General features: G+C 42.7%; 1 protein-coding gene across 1 annotated transcript in view; it reads left to right on the top strand.

Moving 5' to 3' along the window:
* LOC139756493 (tachykinin-like peptides receptor 86C) overlaps nt 1-13,227 on the top strand; it is a 277,144-nt gene that overhangs the window by 79,210 nt on the left and 184,707 nt on the right. The window lies entirely within an intron of this gene.

Genomic DNA, 13,227 nt, shown 5'->3' with positions numbered 1-13,227 from the left:
TGTGATAGAGTGTAAGAAAGTAAATTCAAGATTGATGTGGGTAAAACTGAAAGTGGATGGAGAGAGATGGGTTATCGGTGCTCATGCACGTGGCCATGAGAAGGATCATGAGATGCAAGTGTTTAGGTAGCAGTTGAGTGAGTGTATTAGCAGCTTTGATGCACGAGACCGGGTTATAGTGATAGGTGATTCAACTGCAAAGGTGGGTAACATGGTAGTTGAGGTTATAATTGGTGTACATGGGGTATTCAGTGTTGTAAGGGGAAATGGTGAAGAGCTTGTGGATTTGTGTGCTGAGAAAAGACTGGTGATTGGGAATACCTGGTTGAAAAAGAGAGATATACACAAGTATACGTATGTGAGTAGGAGAGATGGTAAAAGGGCATTATTGGACTTTGTGTTAATTGAAAGGTGTGCAAAAGAGAGACTTTTGGATGTTAATGTGCTGAGAGGGGCAGCTGGAGGGACGCCTCTTGTGGAGGCGAAGGTGAAGAATTGTAGTGGCTTTCAGAGAAGAAAAGAGAATGTTGGGGAGAAGAGAGTGGTGAGAGTAAGTGAGCTTGTAAAGGAGACTTGTGTGAGGAAGTAATAGGAGAGATTGAGTGTGGAATGGCAAAAGGTGAGAGCAAATGACGTGAGAGAAGTGGGCGAGGAATGGGATGCATTTAGGGAAGCAGTGATGGCTTACACAAGAGATGCATATGGCATTAGAAGGGTGGGAGGTGTGCAGATTAGAAAGGGTAAGGAGTGGTGGGATAAGGAAGTAAGATTATTAGTGAAAGAGAAAGAGAGGCTTTTGGACAATAGTGCAAATGACTAGGATATGTAAAAAAGAAGGCGGCAACAGGTCAAGAGAAAGGAGCAAGGGTTGAAAAAGAAGGCAAATGATAGTTGGGGTGAAAGAATATCATTAAACTTTAGGGAGAATAAAAAGATGTTTTCGAAAGAGTTAAATATCGTGCATAAGACAAGAGAACAAATGCGAACATCGGTGAAGGGAGCAAGTGAGGAGATGACAATAGATAGTGATGGAGTGAGAAGGAGATGGAGTGAGTATTTTGAAGGTGTGTTGAATGTGTTTGAAGATAGAGCGGCAGATATAGGATGCTTTGGTCGGGCTGGTGTGCGAAATGAGAGAGTTAGGGAGAATAATTTGTTGAAGAAAAATGAGGCAGTGAAAGCTTTGAGGAAGATGAAATCCGGCTTGGATGGTGTTGCACTGGAATTTATTAATAAAGTGGTTGACTGTTGTTGATTGGTTGGTAAGGATATTCAGTGTATGTATGGACCATGGTAAAGTGCCTGAGGATTGGCGGAATGCATGTATAGTGTCATTATACAAAGACAAAGGGGATGAAAGTGAGTGTTCAAACTACAAATGCGTAAGTTTGTTGAGTATTCCTAGGAAATTATACGGGAAGAACAGTGTATTGTAGACGTGGCGGAGGATGTGTGGATCAGGTATTTGCTTTGAAGAATGTATGTGAGAAATACTTAGAAAAACAAGTGGATTTACATGTAGCATTTATGGATCTGGAGAAGGCATAAGATAGGGTTGATAGGGATTCTTTGTGGAAGGTTTTAAGAGTATATGGTGTAGGAGGTAAGTTGCTAAAAGCAGAGAATTTTTTTTACCAAGGATGTAAGGCATGTGTACGAGTAGGAGGAGAGGTGTGTGATTGATTCCCAAAGAATGTCGGTCTGCTGCAGGAGTGTGTGATGTACCAAAGGCTGTTTAATTTGCTTATGGATGGGATGGTTAGGGAGGTAAATGCAAGGATTTTAGAGAGAGGAGCGAGCATGCAGTCTGTTGTGAATAATAGGGCTTGGGAATTGAGTCAGTTGTTGTTCGCCGATGATACAGCTCTAGTAGGTGAATCTTGTGAGAAACTGCAGAGGTTTGTCACCGAGTTTGTAAAAGTGTGTGAAAGGAGGAAGTTGAGAGTAAATGTGAGTAGGAGCAAGGTTATTAGGTTCTGTAGGGTTGAGGGACAAGTTAATTGGGATGTAAGTTTGAATGGGGAAAAAGTGAAGGAAGTGAAATGTTTTAGATATCTGGGAGTGGACCTACCAGTGGATGGAACCATGGAAGCGGAAGTGAGCCACAGGGTAGGCGAGAGGGCAAAGGTTTTAAGATCAATGAAGAATGTGTTGAGGGGGAGAACGTTATCTCGGAGAGCAAAATTGGTTATGTCTGAAGGAATAGTAGATCCAACAGTGTTATATGGTTGCGAGGCATGGGTCATAGATAGGGTCGTACGGAGGAGGGTGGATGTGTTGGAAATGAAATGTCTGAGGACATGTGGTGCGAGGCGGTTTGAAAAAGTAAGTAATGTAAGGATAAGAGAAATGTGTGGAATTAATGGTTGAGAGAGCAGAAAAGGGAGAAGAGGACTGAAATAGGGTATGTAAAGCGTCTGGGGTAAACTATGGAAAGATTTGTGGGGTCTGGATGCGGATGAGGAGCTGTGGTTTCGGTGCATTAAACTTGAACAGCAAGACACTGAGTGTGAAAGGTGTGTGGCCTTTTTGTCTGTACTTCTGGCTCCACCTCGCGGATGAGGGAAACAGCGGTTGTCATAATATCCCTGGGGATAAGGGAGAGAGAATACTTCCCACGCATTCCTCACGTGTCGTACAAGGCGACTAAAGGGGACGGGATCCGGGGAGGGGGACTGGAAACACTCCTCTCCTTGTATTTTAATTTCTAAAAGGGGAAAGAAAAGAATGAGTCACGTGGGGAGTGCTCATCCTCCTCGAAGGCTCAGATTGGGGTGTCTAAATATGTGTGGATGTAACCAAGATGAGAAAAAAGGAGAGATAGGTAGTATGTTTGAGGTAAAGGACCTGGATGTTTTGGCTCTGAGTGAAACGAAGCTCAAGGGTAAAGGGGAAGAGTGGTTTGGGAATGTCTTGGGAGTAAAGTCAGAGGTTAGTGAGAGGACAAGAGCAAGGGAAGGAGTGACACTACTCCTGAAACAGGAGTGGTGGGAGCATGTGATAGAGTGTAAAAAAATAAACTCTAGATTAACGTGGGTAAAACTGAAAGTTGATGGAGAGAGATGGGTGATTATTGGTGCATATGCACTTGGGAATGATAAGAAAGATCATGAGAGGCAAATGTTTTCTGAGCAGCTGAATGAGTGTGTTAGAAGTTTTGATGCACGAGACCGGGTTACAGTGATGGGTGATTTGAAGGCAAAGGTGAGTAATGTGGCAGTTGAGGGAATAATTGGTGTACATGGGGTGTTCAGTGTTGTAAATGGAAATGGTGAAGAGCTTGTAGATTTATGTGCTGAAAAAGGACTGGTGATTGGGAATACCTGGTTTAAAAGAGAGATATACATAAGTATACGTATACATGTAGGAGAGATGGCCAGAGAGCGTTACTGGATTACGTGTTAATTGATAGGCACGCGAAAGAGAGACCTTTGGATGTTAATGTGCTGAGAGGTGCAACTGGAAGGATGTCTGATCATTATCTTGTGGAGGCGAAGGAGAAGATTTGTAGAGGTTTTCAGAAAAGAAGAGAGAATGTTGGGGTGAAAAGAGTGGAAAGAGTAAGTGAGCTTGGGAAGGAGACTTGTGTGAGGAAGTACCAGGAGAGATTGAGTACGGAATGGAAAAAAGTGAGAACAAAGTAGGTAAGGGGAGTGGGGGAGGAATGGGATGTATTTAGGGGAGCAATGATGGCTTGCACAAAAGATGCTTGTGGCATGAGAAGCGTGGGAGGTGGGCAAGTTATTAAGGGTAGTGAGTGGTGGGATGAAGAAGTAAGATTATTAGTGAAAGAGAAGAGAGAGGCATTTGGACGATTTTTGAAGGGAAAAAATGCAAATGAGAGGGAGAGGTATAAAAGAAAGAGGCAGGAGGTCAAGAGAAAGGTGCAAGAGGTGAAAAAGAGGGCAAATGAGAGTTGGGATGAGGGAGTATCATCAAATTTTAGGGAGAATAAAAAGATGTTTTGGAAGGAGGTAAATAAAGTGCGTAGGACAAGGGAACAAATGTGAACTTCAGTAAAGGGGGCTAATGGGGAGGTAATAACAAGTAGCGGTGATGTGAGAAGGAGTTGGAGTAAGTATTTTGAAGATTTGTTGAATGTTTTTGATGATAGAGTGGCAGACATAGGTGGTGTGCAAAGTGAGAGGGTTAGGGAAAATGATTTGGTAAACAGAGAAGAGGTAGTAAAAGCATTGTGGAAAATGGAAGCCGGCAAGGCAGTGGGTTTGGATGGTATTGCAGTGGAATTTATTAAAGAAGGGGGTGACTGTATTGTTGCCTGGTTGGGAAGGCTATTTGATGTATGTATGACTCATGGTGAGGTGCCTGAGGATTGGCGGAATGCGTGCATAGTGACATTGTAGAAAGGCAAAAGGGATAAGAGTGAGTGCTCAAAATACAGAGGTATAAGTCTGCTGAGTATTCCTTGGAAATTATATGGGAGGGTACTGAGTGAGAGGGTGAAGGCATGAACAGAGCATCAGATTAGGGAAGAGCAGTGTGGTTTCAGAAGTGGTAGAGGATGTGTGGATAAAGTGTGTGCTTTGAAGAATGTATGTGAGAAACACTTAGAAAAGGAAATAGATTTGTATGTAGAATTTATGGATCTGGAGAAGCCACATGATAGAGTTGATAGAGATGCTCTGTGGAAGGTATTAAGAATATATGGTGTGGGAGGCAAGTTGTTAGAAGCAGTAAAAAGTTTTTATCGAGGATTTAAGGCATGTTTACGTGTAGAAGGAGAGGAAAGTGATTGGTTTTCAGTGAATGTTGGTTTGCGGCAAGGGTGTGTGATGTCTTCATGGTTGTTTAATTTGTTTATGGATGGTGTTGTTTGGGAGGTGAATGCAAGAGTTCTGGAAATAGGGGCAAGTATGCAGTCAGTTGTGGGAAGTGAGTCTGTTGTTCGCTGATGATACATCGCTGGCGGGCTGATTCATGTGAGAAACTGCAGAAGCTGGTGACTGAGTTTGATAGAGCGTGTGAAAGATGAAAGTTAAGAGTAAATGTGAATAAGAGCAAGGTTATTAGGTACAGTAGGGTTGAGGGTCAAGTCAATTGGGAGGTAAGTTTGAATGGAGAAAAACTGGAGGAAGTAAAGTGTTTTAGATATCTGGGAGTGGATCTGGCAGCGGATGGAACCATGGAAGCGGAAGTGGATCATAGGGTGGGGGAGGGGCCGAAAATCCTGGGAGCCTTGAAGAATGTGTGGAAGTCGAGAACATTATCTCGGAAAGCAAAAATGGGTACGTTTGAAGGAATAGTGGTTCCAACAATGTTGTATGGTTGCGAGGCGTGGGCTATGGATAGAGTTGTGCGCAGGAGGGTGGATGTGCTGGAAATGAGATGTTTGAGGACAATGTGTGGTGTGAGGTGGTTTGATCGAGTAAGTAACGTAAGGGTAAGAGAGATGTGTGGAAATAAGAAGAGCGTGGTTGAGAGAGCAGAAGAGGGTGTTTTGAAATGGTTTGGGCACATGGAGAGAATGAGTGAGGAAAGATTGACCAAGAGGATATATGTGTCGGAGGTGGAGGAAACGAGGAGAAGAGGGAGACCAAATTGAAGGTGGAAAGATGGAGTGAAAAAGATTTTGTGTGATCGGGGCTTGAACATGCAGGAGGATGAAAGGAGGGCAAGGAATAGAGCGAATTGGATCGATGTGGTATACCGGGGGTTGACGTGCTGTCAGTGGATTGAATCAGGGCATTTGAAGCGTCTTGGGTAACCATGGAAAGCTGTGTAGGTATATATATTTGCGTGTGTGGACGTGTATGTACATGTACATGTGTATGGGGGTGGGTTGGGCCATTTCTTTCGTCTGTTTCCTTGCGCTACCTCGCAAACGCGGGAGACAGCGGCAAACAAATAAAAAAAAAAAAAAAATATATATATATATATATATATATATATATATATATATATATATATATATATATATATATATATATATATATATATATATATATATATATATATATATATATATATATATATAGTGCCATTGTACAAAGGCAAAGGGGACAAGAGTGAGTGCTCAAATTACAGAGGTACAAGTTTGTTGAGTATTCCTGGTAAATTATATGAGAGGGTATTGATTGAGAGGGTGAAGGCATGTACAGAGCATCAGATTGGGGAAGAGCAGTGTGGTTTCATAAGTGGTAGAGGATGTGTGGATCAGGTGTTTGCTTTGAAGAATGTATATGAGAAATACTTAGAAAAAAAAATGGATTGTATGTAGCATTTATGGATCTAGAGATGGCATATGATAGAGTTGATAGAGATGCTCTGTGGAAGGTTTTACGAATATATGGTGTGGGGGGCAAGTTGTTAGAAGCAGTGAAAAGTTTTTATCGCGGATGTAATTCATGTGTACGTGTAGGAAGAGAGGAAAGTTATTGGTTCTCAGTGAATGTAGGTTTGCGGCAGGGGTGTGTGACGTCTCCATGGTTGTTTAATTTGTTTATGGATGGGGTTGTTAGGGAGGTGAATGCAAGAGTTTTGGAAAGAGGGGAAAGTATGCAGTCTGTTGTGGATGAGAGAGCTTGAGAAGTGAGTCAGTTTTTGTTCGCTGATGATACATCGCTGGTGGCTGATTCCTGTAAGAAACTTCAAAAGCTGGTGACTGAGTTTGGTAACGTGTGTGAAAGAAGAAAGTTAAGAGTAAATGTGAATAAGAGCAAGGTTATTAAGTACAGTAAGGTTGAGGGTTAAGTCAACTGGGAGGTAAGTTTGAATGGAGAAAAACTGGAGAAAGTAAAGTGTCTTAGATATCTGGGAGTGGAAATGAATCATATTGTGAGGGAGGGGGCGAAAATTCTTGGATCCTTGAAGAATGTTTGGAAGTCGAAAACATTATCTCGGAAAGCAAAAATGGGTATATTTGAAGGAATAGTTGTTCCAACACAATGTTGTATGGTTGCGAGGTGTGGGCTATGGATAGAGTTGTGCGCAGGCGGGTGGATGTGCTGCAAATGAGATGTTTGAGGACAATATGCGGTGGGAGGTGGTTTGATCGAGTAAGTAATGTAAGGGTAAGAGAGACGTGTGGAAATAATAAGGGTGTGGTTGAGAGAGCAGAAGAGGGTGTTTTGAAATGGTTTGGTCACATTGAGAGAATGAGTGCGGAAAGATTGACCAAGAGGATATATGTGTCAGAGGTGGAGGGAACGAGGAGAAGTGGGGGACCAAATTATAGATGGAAAGATGACGTGAAAAGATTTTGAGTGATCGGGGCGTGAACATACAGGAGGGTGAAAGGCGTTTAAGGAACAGAGTGAATTGGAACGATGTGGTATACCGGGGTCGGCGTGCTGTCAATGGGTTGAATCAGGGCATGTGAAGCGTCTGGGGTAAACCATGGAAAGTTGTGTGGGGCCTGGATATGGAAAGGGAGCTGTGGTTTCGGTGCATTATTATATGACAGCTAGAGACTGAGTGTGAACGAAAGTGGCCTTTGGTGTCTTTTCCTAGCGCTACCTCGCACACAAGATGGGGGAGGGGGTTGTTATTCCATGTGTGGCGAGGTGGCGATGGGAACAAGTAAAGGCAGACAGTATGGATTATGTACATGTGTATATATGTATATGTCTGTGTGTGTATATATATGTGTACATTGAGATGTATAGGTTTGTATATTTGCGTGTGTGGACGTGTATGTATATACATGCGTATGTGGGCGGGTTGGGCCTTTCTTTTGTCTGTTTCCTTGCGCTGCCTCGCTAACGCGGGAGACAGCGACAAAGCAAATAAATAAATATATTCATCTATTTATCTATTTTATTTTGCTTTGTCGCTGTCTCCCGAGTTAGCGAGGTAGCGCAAGGAAACAGACGAAAGAATGGCCCAACCCGCCCACATACACATGTATATACATACACGTCCACACACGCAAATATACATAACTATACATCTCAATGTACACATATATATACACAAACAGACATATACATATATACACATGTGCATAATCCATACTGTTTGCCTTTATTTGTTCCCATCGCCACCTCGCCACACATGGAATAACAGCCCCCTCCCCCTCATATGTGCGAGGTAGCGCTAGGAAAAGACACCAAAGGCCCCATTCGTTCACACTCAGTCTCTAGCTGTCATATAATAATGCACCGAAACCACAGCTCCCTTTCCATATCCAGGCCCCACACAACTTTCCATGGTTTACCCCAGACGCTTCACATGCCCTGATTCAATCCATTGACAGCACGCCGACCCCGGTATACCACATCGTTCCAATTCACTCTATTCCTTGCACGCCTTTCACCATCCTGTATGTTCACGCCCCGATCACTCAAAATCTTTTTCACTTCATCTTTCCATCTATAATTTGGTCCCCCACTTTTCCTCGTTCCCTCCACCTCTGACACATATATCCTCTTGGTCAATCTTTCCTCACTCATTCTCTCCATGTGACCAAACCATTTCAAAAAACCCTCTTCTGCTCTCTCAACCACGCTCTTCTTATTTCCACACATCTCTCTTACCTTTACATTAATTACTCGATCAAACCACCTCAAACCACATATTGTCCTCAAACATCTTATTTGCAGCACATCCACCCTCCTGCGCACAACTCTATCCATAGCCCACGCCTCGCAACCATACAACATTGTTGGAACCACTATTCCTTCAAACATACCCATTTTTGCTTTTCGAGATAATGTCCTCGACTTCCACACATTCTTCAATGTTCCCAGAATTTTCGCCCCCTCCCCCACCCTATCATTCACTTCCGCTTCCATGGTTCCATCCGCTGCCAGATCCACTCCCAGATTTCTAAAACACTTTACTTCCTCCAGTTTTCTCCATTCAAACTTACCTCCCAATTGACTTGACACTCAACCGACTCTACCTAATAACCTTGCTCTTATTCACATTTACTCTTAACTTTCTTCTTTCACACACTTTACCAAACTCAGTCACCAGCTTCTGCAGTTTCTTACATGAATCAGCCACCAGCGCTGTATCATCAGCGAGCAACAACTGACTCACTTCCCAAGCTCTCTCATCCACAACAGACTGCATACTTGCCCCTCTTTCCAAAACTCTTGCATTCACCTCCCTAACAACCCCATCCATAAACAAATTAAACAACCATGGAGACATCACACACCCCTGCCGCAAACCTACATTCACTGAGAACCAATAACTTTCCTCTCTTTCTACACGTACACATGCCTTACATCCTCGATAAAAACTTTTCACTGCTTCTAACAACTTGCCTCCCATACCATATATTCTTAAAAGCTTCCACAGATAATCTCTATCAACTCTATCATATGCCTTCTCCAGATCCATAAATGCTACATACAAATCCATTTTTTTTTCAAAGTATTTCTCACATACATTCTTCAAAGCAAACACCTGATCCACACATCCTCTACCATTTTTGAAACCACACTGCTCTTCCCTAATCTGATGCTCTGTACATGCCTTCACCCTCTCAATCAATACCCTCCCATATAATTTACCAGGAAGACTCAAGAAACATATACCTCTGTAATTTGAGCACTCACTCTTATCCCCTTTGCCTTTGTACAATAGCACTATGCACGCATTCCGCCAATTCTGAGGCACCTCACCTTGAATCATACATACATTAAATAACCTTACCAACCAGTCAACAATACAGTCACCCCCTTTTTTAATAAATTCCACTGCAATACCATCCAAACCTGCTGCCTTACCGGCTTTCATCTTCCGTAAAGCTTTTACTACCTCTTCTCTATTTACCAAATCATTTTCCGTAACCCTCTCACTTTGCACACCATCTCGACCAAAACACCCTATATCTGCCACTCTATCATCAAACACATGCAACAAACCTTTAAAATACTCACTCCATCTCCTTCTCACATCACCACTACTTGTTATCCCCTCCCCATTAGCCCCCTTCACTGAAGTTCCCATTTGCTCCCTTGTTTTACACACTTTATTTACCTCCTTTCAAAACATCATTTTATTCTCCCTGAAATTTAATGATACTCTCTCACTCCAACTCTCATTTGCCCTCTTTTTCAACTCTTGCTCCTTTCTCTTCACCTCCTGCCTCTTTCTTTTATACCCCTCATAGTCATTTGTATTTTTTCCCTGCAAAAATCGTCCAAATGCCTCTCTCTTCTCTTTCACTAATAATGTTACTTCTTCATCCCACCACTCACTAACTTTTCTAATCAACCCACCTCCCACGCTTCTCATGCCAAAAGCATCTTTTGCGCAAGCCATCACTGCTTCCCTAAATACATTCCATTCATCCTCCACTCCCCTTACCTCCTTTGTTCCCTCCTTTTTCTATTCTGTACTCAGTCTCTCCTAGTACTTCCTCACACAAGTCTCCTTCCCAAGCTCACTTACTCTCACCACTCTCTTCACCCCAACATTGTCTCTTCTTTTCTGAAAACACCCAGAAATCTTCACCTTCGCTTCCACAAGATAATGATCAGACATCCCTCCAGGTGCACCTCTCAGCACATTAACATCCAAAAGTCTCTCTTTCGTGCTTCTATCAATTAATACGTAATCCAATAACGCTCTCTGGCCATCTCTCCTACTTACATAAGTATACTTATGTATATCTCGCTTTTTAAATCAGGTATTCCCAATCACCAGTCATTTTCAGCACATAAATCTACAAGCTCTTCACCATTTCCATTTACAACACTGAACACTCCATGTATACCAATTATTCCCTCAACTGCCACATTACTCACCTTTGCATTCAAATCACCCATCACTATAACCCGGTCTTTTGCATCAAAACCACTAACACACTCATTCAGCTGCTCCCAAAACACTTGCCTCTCATAATCTTTCTTCTCATGCCCAGGTGCATATGCACCAATAATCACCCATCTCTCTCCATCAACTTCCAGTTTTACCCATATCAATCTAGAATTTACTTTCTTACACTCTATCACATACTCTCACAACTCCTGATTCAGGAGTAGTGCTACTCCTTCCCTTGCTCTTGTCCTGTCACTAACCCCTGACTTTACTCCCAAGACATTCCCAAACCGCTCTTCCCCTTTACCCTTGAGCTTCGTTTCACTCGGAGCCAAAACATTCAGGTTCCTTTCCTCAAACATACTACCTATTTCTCCTTTTTTCTCATCTTGGTTACATCCACACACATTTAGACACCCCAGTCTGAGCCTTCGAGGAGGATGAGCACTCCTCGCGTGACTCCTTCTTCTGTTTCACCTTTTAGAAAGTTAAAATACAAGGAGGGGAGGGTTTTTGGCCCTCCGCTCTCGTCCCCTTTAGTCGTCGTCTACGGCACGTGAGGAATACGTGGGAAGTATTGTTTCTCCCCTATCCCCAGGGATATATATATATATATATATATATATATATATATATATATATATATATATATATATATATATATATATATATATATATATATATTTATATACCGGTATAGAAATAACCGGTATAGACCCCGTTGCTCACCATTGTGAGACGAAGGGTATTCGAGTACTTAGTATTTCGAATAGTTGTTTTCTATTATACAGTCCCATAACCTAGCGGTTAGCATGCCTGCCTCTTGCACAGGGGTCCCGGGTTCGATCCTGGCTGTTGGAAGTTTGTATGTTCTATGAAGGTGCGCGTTCATATGCACTTTATTCGTATATATATATATATATATATATATATACGGGGCCTGAACATGCAGGAGGGTGAAAGGAGGGCAAGGAATAGAGTGAATTGGAGCGATGTGGTATACAGGGGTTGACGTGCTGTCAGTGGATTGAATCAAGGCATGTGAAGCGTCTGGGGTAAACCATGGAAAGCTGTGTAGGTATGTATATTTGCGTGTGTGGACGTGTGTATGTACGTGTGTATGGGGGTTGGGCCATTTCTTTCGTCTGTTTCCTCGCGCTACCTCGCAAACGCGGGAGACAGCGACAAAGTATAAAAAAAAAAAAAAAAAAAAAAAAAAAAAGTTTGTTGAGTATTCCTGGTAAATTATATGGGAGGGTACTGATTGAGAGGGTGAAGGCATGTACAGAGCATCAGATTGGGGAAGAGCAGTGTGGTTTCAGAAGTGGTAGAGGATGTGTGGATCAGGTGTTTGCTTTGAAGAATGTATGTGAGAAATACTTAGAAAAGCAAATGGATTTGTATGTAGCATTTATGGATCTGGAGAAGGCATATGATAGAGTTGATAGAGATGCTCTGTGGAAGGTATTAAGAATATATGGTGTGGGAGGAAAGTTGTTAGAAGCAGTGAAAAGTTTTTATCGAGGATGTAAGGCATGTGTACGTGTAGGAAGAGAGGAAAGTGATTGGTTCTCAGTGAATGTAGGTTTGCGGCAGGGGTGTGTGATGTCTCCATGGTTGTTTAATTTGTTTGTGGATGGGGTTGTTAGGGAGGTAAATGCAAGAGTTTTGGAAAGAGGGGCAAGTATGAAGTCTGTTGTGGATGAGAGAGCTTGGGAAGTGAGTCAGTTGTTGTTCGCTGATGATACAGCGCTGGTGGCGGATTCATGTGAGAAACTGCAGAAGCTGGTGACGGAGTTTGGTAAAGTGTGTGGAAGAAGAAAGTTAAGAGTAAATGTGAATAAGAGCAAGGTTATTAGGTACAGTAGGGTTGAGGGTCAAGTCAATTGGGAGGTGAGTTTGAATGGAGAAAAACTGGAGGAAGTGAAGTGTTTTAGATATCTGGGAGTGGATCTGTCAGCGGATGGAACCATGGAAGCGGAAGTGGATCATAGGGTGGGGGAGGGGGCGAAAATTTTGGGAGCCTTGAAAAATGTGTGGAAGTCGAGAACATTATCCCGGAAAGCAAAAATGGGTATGTTTGAAGGAATAGTGGTTCCAACAATGTTGTATGGTTGCGAGGCGTGGGCTATGGATAGAGTTGTGCGCAGGAGGATGGATGTGCTGGAAATGAGATGTTTGAGGACAATGTGTGGTGTGAGGTGGTTTGATCGAGTAAGTAACGTAAGGGTAAGAGAGATGTGTGGAAATAAAAAGAGCGTGGTTGAGAGAGCAGAAGAGGGTGTTTTGAAATGGTTTGGGCACATGGAGAGAATGAGTGAGGAAAGATTGACCAAGAGGATATATGTGTCGGAGGTGGAGGGAACGAGGAGAAGAGGGAGACCAAATTGGAGGTGGAAAGATGGAGTGAAAAGGATTTTGTGTGATCGGGGCCTGAACATGCACGAGGGTGAAAGGAGGGCAAGAAATAGAGCGAATTGGAGTGATGTGGTA

This window comes from Panulirus ornatus, chromosome 22, assembly GCF_036320965.1.
Source record: "Panulirus ornatus isolate Po-2019 chromosome 22, ASM3632096v1, whole genome shotgun sequence".
In the NCBI taxonomy this organism is placed as follows: domain Eukaryota; kingdom Metazoa; phylum Arthropoda; class Malacostraca; order Decapoda; family Palinuridae; genus Panulirus; species Panulirus ornatus.
Note: the sequence above shows the minus strand (reverse complement) of the source record. Positions and strands in the feature narration are given on the sequence as shown.